Source organism: Dermacentor silvarum, chromosome 2, assembly GCF_013339745.2.
Source record: "Dermacentor silvarum isolate Dsil-2018 chromosome 2, BIME_Dsil_1.4, whole genome shotgun sequence".
NCBI lineage: Eukaryota > Metazoa > Arthropoda > Arachnida > Ixodida > Ixodidae > Dermacentor > Dermacentor silvarum.
This window is the reverse complement of record NC_051155.1, coordinates 110258044-110275069: the sequence shown is the minus strand read 5'-3', so window position 1 is coordinate 110275069 and position 17026 is coordinate 110258044. Positions and strand designations below refer to the sequence as shown.

Genomic DNA, 17026 nt, shown 5'->3' with positions numbered 1-17026 from the left:
AGAGCGCACTACTGGCTACTCACCGTTCTGTCTTGTTTACGACCGTCAACCGACCTCTCTCCTCGACGTCTCTTTTTAACACGAAAGTGTTTTATGCCGGGGTCCACCAAGACTTCACTGACGTATTTCCGTCACGGAAATACGTCATAGAACATAATACAAAGAAAGAAACCAGAAGAAAAAGTTCCACAAACATGCAAAATTTGGAAATCGAACCCACGACCTCTCGGTCCGCGACGATAGATCGCCGAGCGTTTAACCCATTGCGCCACAAACGCATTTGCAGAGAGCTACGCAGACGCGCCTTATATATCTAACACTCCTCCGTGTACCCGCGCTCTTGCTCGGGGCGGTGCCGCCGCCTACGAGCAGAAAAGAGAAGTACTGCATTATGACACTAACGCGCACCGACAGTGAACGCTTCGGTGGTCTCAGCACTACGACGCCTCGATGCCAGCATTCGAAGGGACGCTGGCATCAAGAAGCACTACCAACGCCACCTAGGTGGCGTTCACCGTACTCAGCACAGCGGAGCGTGGCCTCCGCAATTAGCTCTGAAAATGTTTCTGAAGTTGATCGCGGAGGCTGCAATTACGACGCGCTGTACGCGCTGATTTGACTCGGTGACGATTCAGTTACGTGCTTTGTCTTGCGCGTTGTATTAGTGTGTCAGTTACGTGCTTCGTCTTTCGCGTTGTGCTAGCGTGTGCAGCGTAGTGCAGCTTCCATATGCACGACGGTTGCTCATGGTCATCGACGTTGGTAGTCGTGATGGAGGAGACGTGCCACCAGGCGTCAGCGTGGGTGCATCAACGCCTAAGGGCGCTTTAGCCACAAAACACCAATAGACATTATATATCAATGTGCAATAAACATTACACTACTTCTGTGAAGACACGTTTCACTTTCGTGTTCTATACCGATTCCTATATAAGAGGGATCAACCACATTTTTTTGCTGTCCGCGTGAACTCGTCGGCGTTAGTGAAGGAGAATTTAATATCTCGCCTTGCCGCGTGTCGCCATCGCCCCCGCCTCAGCAACGAAGGAAGTCAACAGGATCGGAAGACTCGATACGATGCATTTCGCCGCGTCGTTCTGATCAGCCCCGGAGATGAAGTATTATTGTGGACACCAACTCGAGTTCCTGTCCTGAGTTCCATCACGTTTTATAAGGCCCTACACTACTGTCGAGTAAACTTCTCCAGTGAACTACCGTGTCACTCCCGCGGTCACGCTTTCCGATGGCCGCTACCGCGCCACAGAAATCATGCATGTTTCGCCCCTAAAACCATTCCTAAGGCGTACCGGGGTGCTATAAACACATCCTAACACATTCTATGTCATTGTCCCCGCTACAGCTCCCAGAGACATTCGCTCGTGACTGCGTTGGCACGCCTCGAGAACCGGCCGCTTTCTGAACAGACCATAAGGAATGCCGGCTGATGGGGTCTTCACACTAGAAGGCGACGAAGGCGCTGCTTAACTTTGTCCGGTCAAGCAACCTGCTTGATCGACTGTGACACTCCTGCGTTCCTTTGTGTATGAGTAAGTGTACGTGCGTGTGTTTTTTCATCTGCCTCTCCTTCTACGTGTGTGCATTTTTTCTTTATCTTTCTGTCTCCCCTTCCCCCTTCCCAAGCAAGGGTAGAAAACTGCATATCTACCTTCCGGTTAACCTCCATGCCTTTCGCATCTCATTTATCTCCCTCTTTACATAGATGTGCAACTTTTCATTTTTGAAACTTACGTTTCCAAATTGTATTTCAGATATTTGTATGAATATGATATACATATTGTAAGCACTATTAACGTACTTCGTGGTTTTCATTTGTACATAGCCATCATCACCTTCCCGGTTCTTCTACTTCTTCGCGCAGGAGCTGGGGCGTTTCCTATTTGGAATAAAAAGCACTTGGACAGCTCGGTCGGTCTCGGTCTTATAAAGTGGTGGAGGTACGTCAAGACCCCGACGTCCTCTCGCGTTCCCGTCTTCCCTGGAGCTACGTTCCGGTCGCCGCCTGCGCCCGGTTACCCCTACAACGATGGACACTTCCAACCCCGGCTCTTCCGGCGCCTCTAACCCTACCACACAAACGACTCCGCCTGCGGTGCCCTCTTGGACTGTGACATGCCCTCAACGCGATCCCCCTGTCTTTGCGGGACTCCACGGTGATGACGTCGACGATTGGATCGACACGTACGACCGCGTGAGTTCTTGCAATAAGTGGAAAGATACCCAGAAATTGAGGCACGTCACATTCTACATGAACGGTGTTGCAAAGACACGGTATTTCAATCACGAATCCGACATCGCGGATTGCTCCACGTTTACCACCAAGCTGCGGCAAATCTTCGCTTCCTCGTCTGGCCGTGCAGAAGTCGCCAAGCAGAAGCTCGGCACGCGCCTCCAACTTCCACAAGAGTCTTATACCTCATACATAGAGGATGTCTTGGCTCTGTACCGCCGTGCAAACCCTAGCATTCCAGAAGCCGAACGTGTTCGACACATAAAAGGCATTGGGTCTGTCGCGTTCAACGCCTTAATCGTGCAAAATCTGGCTTCTGTCCAAGACATCACTGCCACGTGTCAGCGCTTGGACGAGATGCAGTCTCTTCATCTTCAACATGACAGTAGCGATCCTCAGGTTCCCCATTCTTCAGATCTAGGTGCTCTCATCCGCACCATCATCCGCCAAGAGCTTCAAATACTAGACCTGAGGCGTTCACCTGCTGCCTGTGCCCCAACCCCAACCTTCAACTTGCGCGAGGTCGTAAAGCAGGAGTTGACAGCGATGACTATACCCACGACGCATCTTGCTCCGGTAGCGCGCCTCACCTACCATCACCAGATGTTGCTTCGCTACCCACCCCTACCGTGACCTCTGTGCCTACTGACGTTACCTGTGACCATTTGGCTTCGATAGGAACCAGAGCACTTGCTGCGCCATCCCACCCAGTGGCGTCCACCTCGTCCAGTTTGTTTTTACTGTGGTATATGCGGCCATATATCTCGCTTCTGCCGCCGTCTCCAGCAGGATGAAAGACAAGGCTATGCTGAGCACGAGAGAGACCGCACTCGCCGACCAGACTCGTACTGTCCCGGTTCATACTCGTTCCCTCAGCAGCGTTCACCGTCTCCTCCAGCTGCTCCCAAGCGGCCTCATAGTTCCCGTTCGGCCAGACGTCGTTCTCCTTGGCCTTACCGTAGCTCTACATCGCCGCTTCGCCCCACTTTCCATCTTGCCGACCAGCACTCGGAAAACTAACTGTTGCAGATTTTGGAGGGGAAACTGCTTCCTATTGGTCTTCGAAAATTCCTCCTCTTCGCCCCGCCAACATGCCTTATATAACTGTTGAAGGTGTTCCCGCGTCAGCTCTCATCGATACCGGTGCCGCCGTTGCTGTTCTTCGTAGTGATCTGTGTTCACGGCTCCTAAACGTAAAAACGCCTTATCTTGGACCTATTTTGCGCGGTGCTAATAATGCATTCATTCAACCCGACGGACAGTGTACTGCTCGTGTTCTCAGCGACGGCATTTGCCACCACATTGAGTTTATCGTGCTTCCAACGTGTATCCATGAACTTATCCTGGGTTGGGACTTCCTACATTCTGCTTCAGCCGTCATTTCATGTAGAGAGGAAGTTGTCCACTTCACGGATAGAGCGCTTGCACCTGTTACGGACTCTTCACCTTCATGCGTGAACTTGGTCATTGATGTAGACTACGTCCTGCGTCCTGGTCACGAAGACGTTGTAGCCGTAACATCCAGCCAGATCGCCGACAGAGACGCTCTAGTCGCCCCTTCTTCCCGCTGTACTTCTCGCAGAATCCTCATTGCCGCCTGTCTCATCCGGTTTTCACGTGGCCGCGCCCTTCTGTCTGCCTGCAACATGACCCCAGATCCTGTGATGCTGCCCTAAGGGATGACTGTGGCAACCTTCGCCGACACTCAACCTATCTCTGTAGTCACACTTTGCCCTTCTTCATCGCCAGCACCAACCTCAGGTTTGGATGATTCTTTCATTACCCCAGCCGTTCTTGGTTCTGACCTAACCGCTTCGCAGTCCGAAGCCTTACTGGCGGTCTTGGCGAAGCACAAAGCCTGTTTCAATAGCTGTTCCTCTGTGTTGAGCCAAACTTCTGTGGCTACACACCGCATCAAAACCGATGGTTCCGCTTTCATACGACGACGCCCCTGTCGTGTCTCGCCGTCCGAACGGAGGGTCATTGAACAACAGGTTGCTGACATGCTTGCGCGGAAGATAATTCGACCTTCATCTAGCTCTTGAGGTTCTCCCGTGGTTCTCGTAAAGAAAAACGATGGCTCCATTCGCTTTTGCGGCGACTATCGAGCGCTCAATAAGATCACACGCAAGGACGTATATCCAATACCTCGAATTGACGACGCTTTGTACACACTGCAAGGGGCGGAATATTTATCCAGCCTTGATCTTCGATCAGGCTATTGGCAAATTTCGATGAACGATACTGACAAAGAAAAGACCACATTCGCTACACCAGACGGACTTCATGAATTTAACGAGATGCCTTTTGGCCTTTGTAACGATCCCGCCACATTTGAGCGCATGATAGATAACGTACTTCATGAACTAAAATGGAAGACCTGCTTCTGTTATCTGGACAATATTGTCATCTTTTCATCTAACTTCAGCCAACATCTTCATCGATTAAACGAAATCCTCAAGTGCCTTGCAAATGCTGGTCTCCAGATCAATACAAAAATGCAAATTTGCAATCAAGACCATAAAATTATTGGGCCACGTCGTCTCAAAAGATGGCATACAGCCAGACCCCGAAAGGATTAGTGCTGTTCTCCACTTTCCTCGTCCCCAGCAGCAGAAAGATCTACGTAGTTTCCTCGGCTTGGCGTCATAGTTTCGTCGATTTATACGCAACTTTGCTGCCATAGCAGCTCCTCTACACAAGCTAATGGTTACCGGTGCCTCTTTCACATGGACTAACGAATGCGAGTTGGCTTTTCAAGCTCTTAAACAACGTCTTACTTCCGGACCACTGCTTCGCCACTTCGATGATCCAGCCCCCACCATACTCCATACTGACGCAAGCGCACGAGGTATTGGCGCAGTACTTCAGCAACGTAATGCACCCTCTAAAGAGCAAGTCATCGCTTATGCCAGCCGACCACTTTCTCCAACTGAGCAGAACTACACCATTACAGAGCAACATTGCCTGGCTATCGTTTGGTCGATTCAGAAACTTCCCCATACCTTCACGGCCGCCACTTCACCATCGTCACCGACCATCATGCTCTGGGTTGGCTGTCATTAATGAAAAACATGTCAGCTCGCTTAGGACGCTGGATACTCCGCTTGCAGGAATATGACTTTACAATAACGTACAAGTCTGGAAAAAGTCATCATGATGCAGACGCATTGTTTCGTTGTCCACTCTCGCTCTCTCCCGGTAACGCGTCGTCGTCTTCCCCACCACGTCGTTCCGATGCTACGCCTGCCTCACACCAGCTCTCGATGACGCCCCTTGACCTAGCTACGCTTTCATCACGCTCTGATCTGGTCTTGCTTCAGCCGGCCGACTCCTACTGTCGAACTCTCATGGATCGCCTTAGTGGATTCGCCGAACCGCCCAACAGCCGCTTGCGACGCCTACTTCGACAATTCCGCCTGCAAAGTGGCGTGCTACACCGCTACGTTTATCACACGACAGGTCACCGGTGGGTCCCAGTTCTACCTCGCTGCCTTCGCCGGCGCGTACTAGAGGCACTTCACGACGACGCATCGTCTGGCCACTTAGGCTTCCACAAGACTTAAGGCCGCATCAAGACCCACTGCTTCTTGTCTGGCCTATCCACAATGGTGGCCAAACTCATTGGCTCCTGTGCATCTTGTCAGCACCGAAAACGCTCGATATCCTCTGCTGCCGGTTTACTACAACCTCTCCCTTGCCCGGACGCACCTGTTGAATTTGTTGGCATTAATTTATATGGTCCCTTGGCCTTTGACACCCTCCGGTCACCTTTGGATTGTCACTTCGGTCGACCATTTAACCAGATATGCCGAGACTGCCCCTCTGCGATCCGGTACCGCGTGTGAGGTTGCTGACTTTTTCTTCCGCTCCATCGTCGTGTGCCACGGGGCTCCTCGCGTTCTTCTGAGTGACCGTGGCAAGGCGTTTCTTTCCCAAGTTCTCGAGGAAGTTATCGGGCCACTGATACTGTGCAGAAATCTACTTCTACCTATCATCCGCAAACCAATGGCCTCACTGAGCACTTCCACCGTACGCTGTCTGACATGATTTCCATGTACATCCGGCCTGACCACACTGACTGGGATAAAATTCTTCCTTTTCTGATATTCGCCTATAATACTGCTATTCAACGGACTACCGATTACAGCCCTTTTTTGTATATGGAAGATGTCCTTCCACCATATTCGACAGATAATTCTTTTATTGCGATAGCAATTATATGGACACTTCAAAGCAGATTTCTGCCGTCGGCGTCGCCGTGGTCGTCGCCATCGCCGTCGCCGTGAGGTTCCGTATGACGTCAATGGAGATGAAATCGTCACCGCGCGCCGCCGAACGATGTATGTGCGAGTGAAAGGTCGCGAGGAACGCGCGCTTTAACGGGGAGTGAACCCACGGCGGAGAACAAACGCGCGTTCTGCGCCATGCTCCCTTAAGGGCTGCAGAAGTAGGCGTCTCTTTCCTCCTTTACAATCACCTTTACAATGTAGAGCAAACGCATCTTCCGACGCGCGAAAGGCCTTTGGGAGGGAGGGAGGGGGAGGGAAGGGAGGCGACGTTTAGCTGCGGCACCAAGTGCCTGTTTATATCAGAAGCTCCGGCAACAGTCACCAACGCCGCACGCATTTTGTACGAATGCGGGCAAAACGCCGACGGCGTCGACAACAGTTCTGCGTGTTGCCTTTGCTGCTGCATGTCGAAGTTTATACAGCTGATAAAGCTACTATCATTACTCCGTATAGCTCTCTACAAATTTGCTATCCCAACTGATGCTTCACCTTTCAGGTGAAACTGCGACAACTTTTTTAGCCCTTCTTCGCCTAACGCATTCCTTCCAGAAGATTTTGCTGCTCGAGTTGCACATTGCCGTCAAATCACCCGGCAAAGCACGGAAGCTACCCAAGCTGAGCGCAAACGTCGCTGCGACAACAAACGCCGTGACCTCCGTTTTCACCCTGGATACCAAGTCCTGCTTTGGACTCCAGCCCGAACTCCAGGCCTCTGTGAGAAGTTCCTTCAACGCTACATTGGCCCATACACCGTTGTGCAGCAAACATGTGCAGAGAACTATCTCGTGCGCCCAGTAAACTCCGTCACTGACTGGCGCCGCCGGAGTGCTGAAATTGTTCACGTCTCGCGGATGGAGCCCTTCACTCCTCGTTTAGATAATCTCTAATCTGCGGCCAGGCTGGCCGCTCCATGACGGGGGGAAGTTAGTGTAAGCACTATTAACGTACTTCGTCGTTTTCATTTGTACATAGCCATCATCACCTTCCCTGTTCTACTTCTTCGCGCATGAGCTGGGGCGTTTCCTTTTTTGGAATAAATATTCTTGACAGCTCGGTCGGTCTCGGTCTTATAATATATATATATATATATATATATATATAACGCACAGTCTCGTAACAATATATATATATATATATATATATATATATATATATATATATATATACAGAAATACGGAGACGTCGCCCTTACCTATATTTTTGTCGGGCCTCCGACACAGGGCAAACGGGACACGCAGTACAAAGAATGGTGATGGTGATAAGAAAATGAGGTGCTTCTATACAAATTTATCGCGTTTTCGCGACTCTAAAGCGTACCGCATTTCGATCGAGGACAAGTGCAGGCATGAGCATCCCTAGCTCCTTGAAGACATGATCATACAAACGCTAAAGGCTTCTACGCGGACGTATACAAGATCTACAAGACGCACAGATTTCTACCAAGAATTCAGAAGGAAGTTCAGCGCCAGATGAACAAACTTTAGAACCAACGATGGAAGACCTTTTGCGAATCGCTGGACCCTCGCAAGCCGTTATGACCGGTGTGGAGAACTCTCCAGGGCCTTCGCTCACTTCCACAACAGCGTCGTCTCTTCACAGCGCTGGCTCTACATCAAGGTCATCTAGAGCTTGAGGTCACGGGAGACCTTTGTGCGAATGTTGCTGGCGACTTCGTTCTGCTGGCTGACTCCTCGGTACATGACGTTCCCGTCGCGAGAGATAAAACCATGGAGGTGCCTTTCTCTATGGAAGAACTGCAAGCGGCCTTGGCTGCGTGCAGGCGGTGGTCATCACCCGGTCCCGATGGGGTGACGTACGCTGCCTTAAGGCACCTAAGTTCAACAGCAAAAGGCTATCTTCTCGATATCTTTAATCAATCTTGGCATGACGGCATAGTCCCCGACGATTGGAAGTGTAGCCGGCTGGTGCCTGCACTGAAGCCTGGGAAGTCTCCGCTGAACGGCAATCGTACCGGCCAATTGCACTTAAGAGTTGCATCGTTAAGGTCATTGAGAGGATGTTGCTAACACGTATGGAATGGTTCTTCGAATGCTATGACGTTTACCCTGATGCTATGGCTGGTTTCCGACGTGGATGGTCTTCAATTGACAGCGTCATTGATCTTGTGACCTCAGTGCAACAACAAACAGCTATGAAGCTCCTATCTGTGGCACTCTTCTTAGATGTAAAAGGTGCCTACGACAACGGAACCCACGAAGCCAATGGGTTACGCTTGTGACAGCGGAGATTCTCCTGCGACTGTCTCTGCGAATGACTAACTCTAATATTTTTCTTTTCTCACCCTGGAACACACGTTATGGGAGTGTAAACAAGGGGGGGGGGGGGGGGTTCCAGACGGGGACGCAGCCTCGGGCCGAACGCGCTGGGAGACTACGCTGCTCAACTCCGCCCTCGAAGACCAAGTCTGGGCCGTCCAGCGGGCCGAGGAAGCCGCCAGAGCTCAAGGGCTCGTGGCCGATACCTAGGCAGGGGTATTCGCCCAAATCCCCGAATAACTCGCCGGATTATAAATAAAGTTATCATTCATTAATTAATTCATTCTCTCCCTATCTATTCTTCATCTTTCCCCCTCCCCAAGTGTAGGGTAGACAACCGAGCACGTCCTTAGTTAACCTCCGTTTCTTTTTATATTCGTTTCTGTCTCTCTGCATCGGCGTCGGTTTCCTCGAAGGGTATCGTGTTTTATTTAAGTTAAAGTTTTGTGCATCGGTACTTCAACTTATCTGGTTGTTTTACGCAGGGTTGTAGCAGAATTCTCTATTTCCGATGAAGTTGTGCACGGACAGACGGTATTGATAGATACCTTAAATAAAATTTATTATTTTTGACGGATGTCGCATGCTGTTTATTACACAGACTATTCACTTGCATTTCTCTTCATGGTTTACTTCTTTTGTCGGTTTCCATAGGGTCATATTACTTTTTCGGATATCTAAGTGGCAAATATCGAAACAACAGTCACCAGCCTCTGTAGCACATTGATTTGCAACAAATTACTGGGCTATCCGCAATACTAGAGCATTGCGGTTGTGGCGCCGACATCTTTAAATGCCATTAACACAGCACAAATAAAGTGATCGATGACAGAAACGCTGCAACTCGCTGCGAACCAACGAAACGAAATGGCCTGAAATAAGTAGTTTGAAAGACCAATGTTCTTAGTGTGGTTGCTTTCCGTTATTTGCGGAAACTACACAACTTTCACGCCACAGGATTCAGCTGACAAGGGTAATTATGGAACAATTTTAATTGTGCCAAGCGCAGTGACACGTGTACCAGCCAGCAATCGGTCTTGCGGCCCTAGCACGGATTTATCATGTTTGGAAGGCCAGCTTAACCGATTACCTTTAACTTAGAGCAACTAGACTTGTATCTTCGTATATTGAACTTATTTGCGCTATTGTTATGAAGTACATTTTTCGGCCAGACGGTGCGGCCAAAAATGGTGGCGTGAATTGTAAGATTTCTATTCGAAATAATAGTTGCGAGTTGCGCCGTTTCTATGGTCTACTCCCTGCTTCGTGTAGCACTTTCGTGTGCGGGCGTGTATGCTCCCCCGCTCCTTTTGAATCAATCAATCAATCAATTATTTTATTTTATTTGAAAAAGAAGGAAAAAGAAATGAAGATGAGCGGAACCCTCTGATTAGCCCAATTATCGACAATGCTTAACTTCAGACACCGGCTCGTCACCATGCTAGATATCGAATACATACACCCAGTGTCCGTCGGTTAAGTGATTAAAACGCTATACTCGGATATGATGGCTGTCGGCACTGAACCACCGGTAGGCACTGGGGACGCCGAGATGATGCGATGTGGCAGACGATAAAAGCTAAAGTGTTTGTGTGGGTATCACGACTACATTTGGCCCCCAAGAGATCTTACGGAGCTCACCGGTGGCCCAAAAAGAGCTGATCATTGGTTCTATCGCCCTTGAATTATCGAGCACTGTACATATAGATTTTGTTGGTCAACCTGACATCGCAATCGAACGCGTTAACAGTGCCTAGAAGGAGCTAAAGAAAATGACGTGCCATTTACTTTTACTGTGCTTGAAAGACTGGCCACTTCACCCACACTTTATAAACTGAAGCGCTGTAAATCGTAGCAACTGGTCGTTCCGTTGGGGTCTGGAGAAGCTCGTTCAGCCGAGTGGCAATCTGCCGCCACGCTTATTGGAAGCGCACGCATGCCCGTGTACAAGAGCGTGTTAAAGACGACTGAGAAATCACTACGTTGGTGACGGTCCATCATGGCGCCTGGAATGTTCTCTAGCCCATGGCGAATGAACGTCGTCCGTGTTGCCACAACATTAAATTTGACGCTTCCCCGTGTAGTGCAAACTAGAATATCGTGTGGAAAGAAACCCATAAAGAATACAAACAAAATAAATAGGAAAAACTATGTCTGAAGGACAATGGCAACATGAAACTAGGCATAGCATGTACAGCTGCGTACAGAAATGGCAATTCAGGCGGGAGTCGGTACGATGCATGTCGAACGGGCAGAGGCCGAGCCTTCTTGCCGAGTCATTGTTGCCTACAATAAATTTTCATCTAGCGCGGTTACGGAACTTGATTTGCTGGAAATTGCGCCAAAGGTTAGTTAGACGAGGCATAGTCCTAAATTCTTCTAATCGAAATACGCCAAAAATAAGCAGAAAATATCAATCAGGAAGAACAGCCAGTCCGATGGCTTTAGCACCTGAGCGATTCAGGTGCTAGAGAATTTAATCTACAACTTGGTTGGGCGCGTTTGCAGAATTTACATTCAAAAAAGTTTTAAACGAGCAAATAAACACAGAAAGTCGCAAATGGAGAAGCTTTACGAATAGCAATAGATAAGAAAGATAAATGATGGCTAGCCTACAGCAGCGTAATGAACGTGGAATCAAGTGTGGGACAGCCCAGGGTAATAAAGATCAGAGGCTGTGCAGGATGGGCTCTGTTCGGCAGTTGCTGCAGCTTCCAAGCGAGTGACCCCAGGACTGACAAATAAAAAATCGCCCAGGTGTAGAACCGACTGCCTTTTGCTTCTGTACTTGGCTTCGTGCAAATGTAGGCCACATAGCCAAACATGCGTTACCCATGAAGCTTAGCTGCCTACACAGAACTTTGAAACACCGCCGCCCAAATGACTCCAGCCTTCAGCAACTTATGTTACGGAAGGCAGAGTCATCAGGATGAAGATGGAGAACCGAATCGTTACACTTATTGTCGTTATTGCGGCTTCTGCGGAAACCGGCTTGCCAAGGCCTTTAAAAACGTCTCTCTCTTAGTTTATTAAATTGCACCTCAAATCTTCGCTGCTGTTGGAGCACTTCGACTTCCAATATGGAATATGTCATTGGAGGCGGCGGTCATTATGTGCATGTATTTTATTTACGTCACCATGGTCGACAGATTTACTTCTTTTTTATCCCTTGTTAATGGCAGCCTGCACGCCACGGGAGACTGCCTTAGATACACCCTGTTGAACTGCCCAGACAACAAGCTTCTGAAAGAGACCAGCCAGGAAATACTCTTCACTTTCCGGATCAAGGTCGGCCTGCAGGGTGGTGAGAGCCTTCAAAGATTCCACGACTGATTCCTCTTCCTCGGTGGTCATTGCAGACTGGTTGTCCAGGAGTTTTTCAATGACTTCGTAGCTTTTCTTGAGCGCTGGAAGGTTGTGCGCTGCGGAAAGCAAGACGAAAGAAGTCAAGGTCTTCTAAGAAGTTCTGGTTGTTATAATGAAGTGTTCATCGGGTAGCTTAATGTTAGGCTATTAGACAATATGCGCCTAAAATAAAATGTTCTGCTAAAACTTCTGCACAAAGTTCAAAACATGGAATTTGTGAACGATACAGAGCTCCAGCAACATATTTGCAAATATTTCTTGGATGGCAGAAAGAATGAATATACGTCTTTGTTTTTTTTATATTTTGTTTTCGTAGTTTATATTTGGACCCAATAACAAAGCAATAACAAAGACAATATCGAAGGCAGACATAACATGAACTGCAACAATAAATGATAGTGCACTCGTATTCGCATAGGACATGGATGGTAGCTTTCACATTTTAGCATACTGTAAACTGTTTGAGCCGCTGCTGCTAATGTACAGAAAGAATTACTGTTTTACGCAGCAGAGTTTTCAGCCTTAGAGGGCTTTTCACCAGGTTCGCGCAGTAGAATCAGACAAGTGCGCTACGTACACACTGAAGATTTTGCGCCGTCACAAGTGCATAAATAGTGCTCGATGGGCTCTCACACGTACTGCACGTATAATGGTTAAGATTTTATAATTGATGAACAAATGAAGATGTTTCGGCGACTTTTTGTTGCAAGTAAAGTGGATGATGACTTCGACTGATTACAAGGAAACTATGTGAAGCAAGCTTTAATGGCTGTCCCTGTGAAACTGTCGCATCCGATATGTTGATGCACACCAGCTTTTCGGAATTGTAACACAGTTTGCCACTACGGTTTCTCTAATCGCAGCATTAATTCAAGCTCGCAGTCGTGTAGAATGTTTTTATAGCCTTGATTGTGATCTCGGAACAAGCAGGCACTCTAACGGGTTTGAAAATTTCGTAACTGTAGGTCGCGCTGACAATCACGTCTAAAAGCGATCAAACTACGGTACGGTGCGGAGCTGTAATTTAAGTCGGAAGCTCGTGCTTTATTCCTCTATAGCAGGAGCTCCACTTCCTGCGGAGAATTGTCATCATAGGCGTAGACATTGCTACCTCACACGCATTGCTTCCAATGTCCGACTATGTCAGGTGGCTTCAGCAACTAATCTAATACAGAGCGTGTAAAGCCACCACTGCAAGTGTGCCGCGTTGCAAAAACGGATCACAGATACAAAATGGGAGGTGCAACTCAAGACGTAAACGTGACTCGCCCCCCCCCCCCCCCCCCCCCCCCCCCTGCTCCGGTATTACAAAAACCAAACTAAAATGAGCTCACACACGTTAGTGGAGGTAAATGTAGAGAGCGCTTATGGTGGTAGTGACGCTCGCTTCCTGCGAGCACACCGACGCGAGATTTCAGTTTGTTCTATATCATCCAATATTGAGCCAATTTGACATCTTCAGGTAAAGCCATGCGTATAGGCAGCGATTTACAACCTCTATTCTACATTCAAAACTTCCGACGGGGAGTGGTGGGGGACCCTTAAACACCCGTGAAGTACTTTAACTTCCATTGTACTGAGTGCGTTAACATGCAAAAACCAAAAAACCAAAAAACAATCTGATAAGTATCTGAGACGTAAAAGGCGTGTTTCAAAATCCCCTTCTTTGCGTCCATTTAGGATAACGTAGTGCCGTGGTCAGAAACCAGAAATTCTGATTATAGGTGGTTAAGCATAAGTTGAAATCCATTATTTTCCATTGCTTACCGTTTAGCGCAGCCAGGCTTTTCGGTGCATCAACGGGACTTTTGACATGGAAAGAACGAGAGCATGTATCCGATTAGCTTACGTTCCTACTCACTAATACAAATGAAAAAAAAGCAGAAAGTTAACTTTACTCACATTGTGGCTGCGTCTGGTAGGCGTAAACGGTGGAAGGAAAATAAAATAAAAATTATTGTGTGAAAAAAAGAGAAGTTTTGAGCAAGAAGGCTGCAATATTACTGTGGTAAAGAGTGAAAGCTAGTCTATTTCTTACGAACGATTGCTACAAAAGTATACAAGGACTCGTTATACTGCTACAAGAGTGACAGTCGTCGCTCTCAATTCGCGATAGAGGAATCGTTTTGCGATAAGGAAGCTTTTCTGTATTATTATGTTTTGTCTCACTCTTTCTGTACATTTAGTCATATTTTGCACGATTAAAATTGCCGTATTGTAAAATATATAAAATAAAAACAGATTTGTTACATCGTTCATTCAACTACCTTAACTGCACTCATGACTGCAGCTTTCAGGTAGTACAGAACAGTGAAGTACTGCAATAATGTATCATGTATGTAAACTGTATAACAGTTTTATACAAAGATAGACAGCCACGCTACATGGAATACATTGGAAAAGACGTGACGCCAGCCCTACGCCACACATCCCAGCTTTCGTGGTGAGCAGCTATATATTTTTCTTTTTTCAGAAATTAAAGGTGATTGGCTGCCGCGTAGGAAATTTATTTGCCCAGACGTAGATGTGTATATTGTGTTAACTGAGGATCCCACATAAACAAAAGAAATTCACTTCGCTCACAGTATTCATTACATATATTTCACGTTATTGTATCGGAAAAAGTTTGTTCAAAGTAAGATAAAAAATCTTAATTACAGCGTGATCAAAAGAATTATTTCAAAGTTAAGCATTCCTCGTGGTTTGTGTTAAAAAATACTCTGTACTAACATTGCTATATTCAGTGCTTTAGTGTTTTCAGTTATGTTCGCAGGCAACAGAATGCTCAATCAAAGCTGGGATGCTCCATGTAGCTTGAACATACTTTTATATATATAGTCCATGAGGAGGGGAGACATTATTATGAAAGAAATGCTCGCACGTTTACCTACACAAATATTACTATTTTGCTGACGTTTTGGCCGGTGGTCCGGCATTCATCCTACTGTCAGCTAGTCTAATATATATATATATATATATATATATATTTCATTATACCTTAAAGGCCTTAATACCCTAATACCCTGGGTTGGAGGGTATTACATATGGGAGAATGCACCATCATCAAAAGTACCATTACAACAATATACAAGGTAAAAATGAAAGGCGAAAAACATTAATGGCAATCACACTCAGCAAATAGAAATAAAACATCTAAAAGAAGACAAAAAGATATGGTAAGCCTAACTTGTGGTAAAGTTTCGTTTTATGTAATGCAGAACAATGCAGTGCAATGCAGTATATATATATACATATATGTAAGGGTGGAGTACGTTAGACGGCTCGCAACATGTGTTTTTTGTACTATATCCATAGTATATAGTATAAAATAACAAATATTGCTAGCCGTCGAAAATTAGGACACGTTGTAGAGCCTCAAGATGATGATGTGAGCTGCAGTCAGCTCTAGCCTTGCATAGGCATGTCGTCAATCACTCGATCCGAGCACCTGCTTCGAAGCACCGGCTTCGAGGGCACATAGCACAGTACACACACCCTTAGTCACATTCCGTTACTCTTGCGCGGTACGTGACGTCACTGTCACAGCCGCTTGTGCAAGCTCGGTCACATCGTCAGCGTCGATTAGTCTACTTAGGAAAAACGTAAGTCTTATATGGGAAGTGCTAATGGATAACGTTCTGCAGCAAAGCCATTGAGCAGTACGCTTCGACTGAGACAGCTACGCTGTTCTCTACATGAGTTGCCGCACTAGGCTGCTACCACCTCTACCCCCAAACCATGTTGACCCTTTTGCACAGTAACCCCTACCACGCAATTTTTTGTAAGGGATGAAAAGGTATGAAAGCCGTACCGTGAATCGCAACACACGAAATAGTTTTACCCGATTCATGTACTTCATAAGAGAAACTGTAAATATGGCATCCGCTGGGCATGCTCATGCATCGCAAGTTTTCTGATCAAAATGCAATGACTTTTTTATTAGTACGGATACATAATCAGCCAAAAGGAGCGTAACCACAATTGTGGTCATAACCGTAGGACCAGGCGGGTGCATTCATCATGGGCGTATGTGGTACCTGGCTTACATTTGCAGATATTTACCTGCAAATGCTGGCAAAAGGTCTTGTTTTAATGCTTGTGCTGGTATATTGTAAAGAAAATGTACTATTTCAGTTTATTCATAAGATGTTAGTTTACTTACAGGCAGATGTCGAGAGCGCCAGAAGGACAATTACCAGAGCTGTCTTCATGTTGGCTCAGCTGCAAAGGTTCGAAGGTAGTGTTGAAGGAAAACTTGCAAAGTTGAATGAAGACTGCTGTTTTATTCATTTTCATATTTCATCATAACACCAATACTCATGCATTGGGTCGCGCATCACAAACGCGGAAGAATGGAAGGACTCGACGACACGAGCGCATGAAAGTATAAATACAAAAAGGTACCAATTTGCATAGCTTTCAGTAAATCGTTTATAAAGCAACGGTGGTTACCAGGACCTTTAGAACGGGCAACAAATAAACGTATGGCATGAAGAATGTCTGAAATTTTTCCCCCTATAAAATTTACTGACCTGAATAAGCTAAAATGTCGCGACGGCCACTCTCTGCAATACTTTAGCAATTCGCTGTGGTTAGAACGTATATCAATGACTTCTCACAAAGGAGCTGGTACGAGGCTTCTGCAAAATTATCATAAATTTCAAGTTTAGCTCGAACTATATATCTTACCTTCACGAATCCGTGGATGACCAATGCTGAATACTAGGCATTTGTAGTCGGTCGCTTTTTATAGCTGGCTTCGAGCGCTTTAAGTGCAGCTGATATGAATGCACGTGAATGGTACGTCCGAACCCCAGTATCCTAAAGATATGTTCAGATTGCTG

The 17026-nt window shown here is 46.9% G+C and overlaps 1 long non-coding RNA gene across 1 annotated transcript; it reads right to left on the bottom strand.

Moving 5' to 3' along the window:
* Positions 1–11927: 11927 nt before the first annotated feature.
* LOC119441069 (uncharacterized) lies at positions 11928–16408 on the bottom strand. The gene is made up of 3 exons (XR_007465582.1): positions 16345–16408; positions 13950–13987; positions 11928–12238 (listed from the first exon to the last, which is right to left on the bottom strand). It is a non-coding gene; the product is annotated as an uncharacterized LOC119441069 (long non-coding RNA).
* Between the last annotated feature and the right edge of the window lie 618 nt (positions 16409–17026).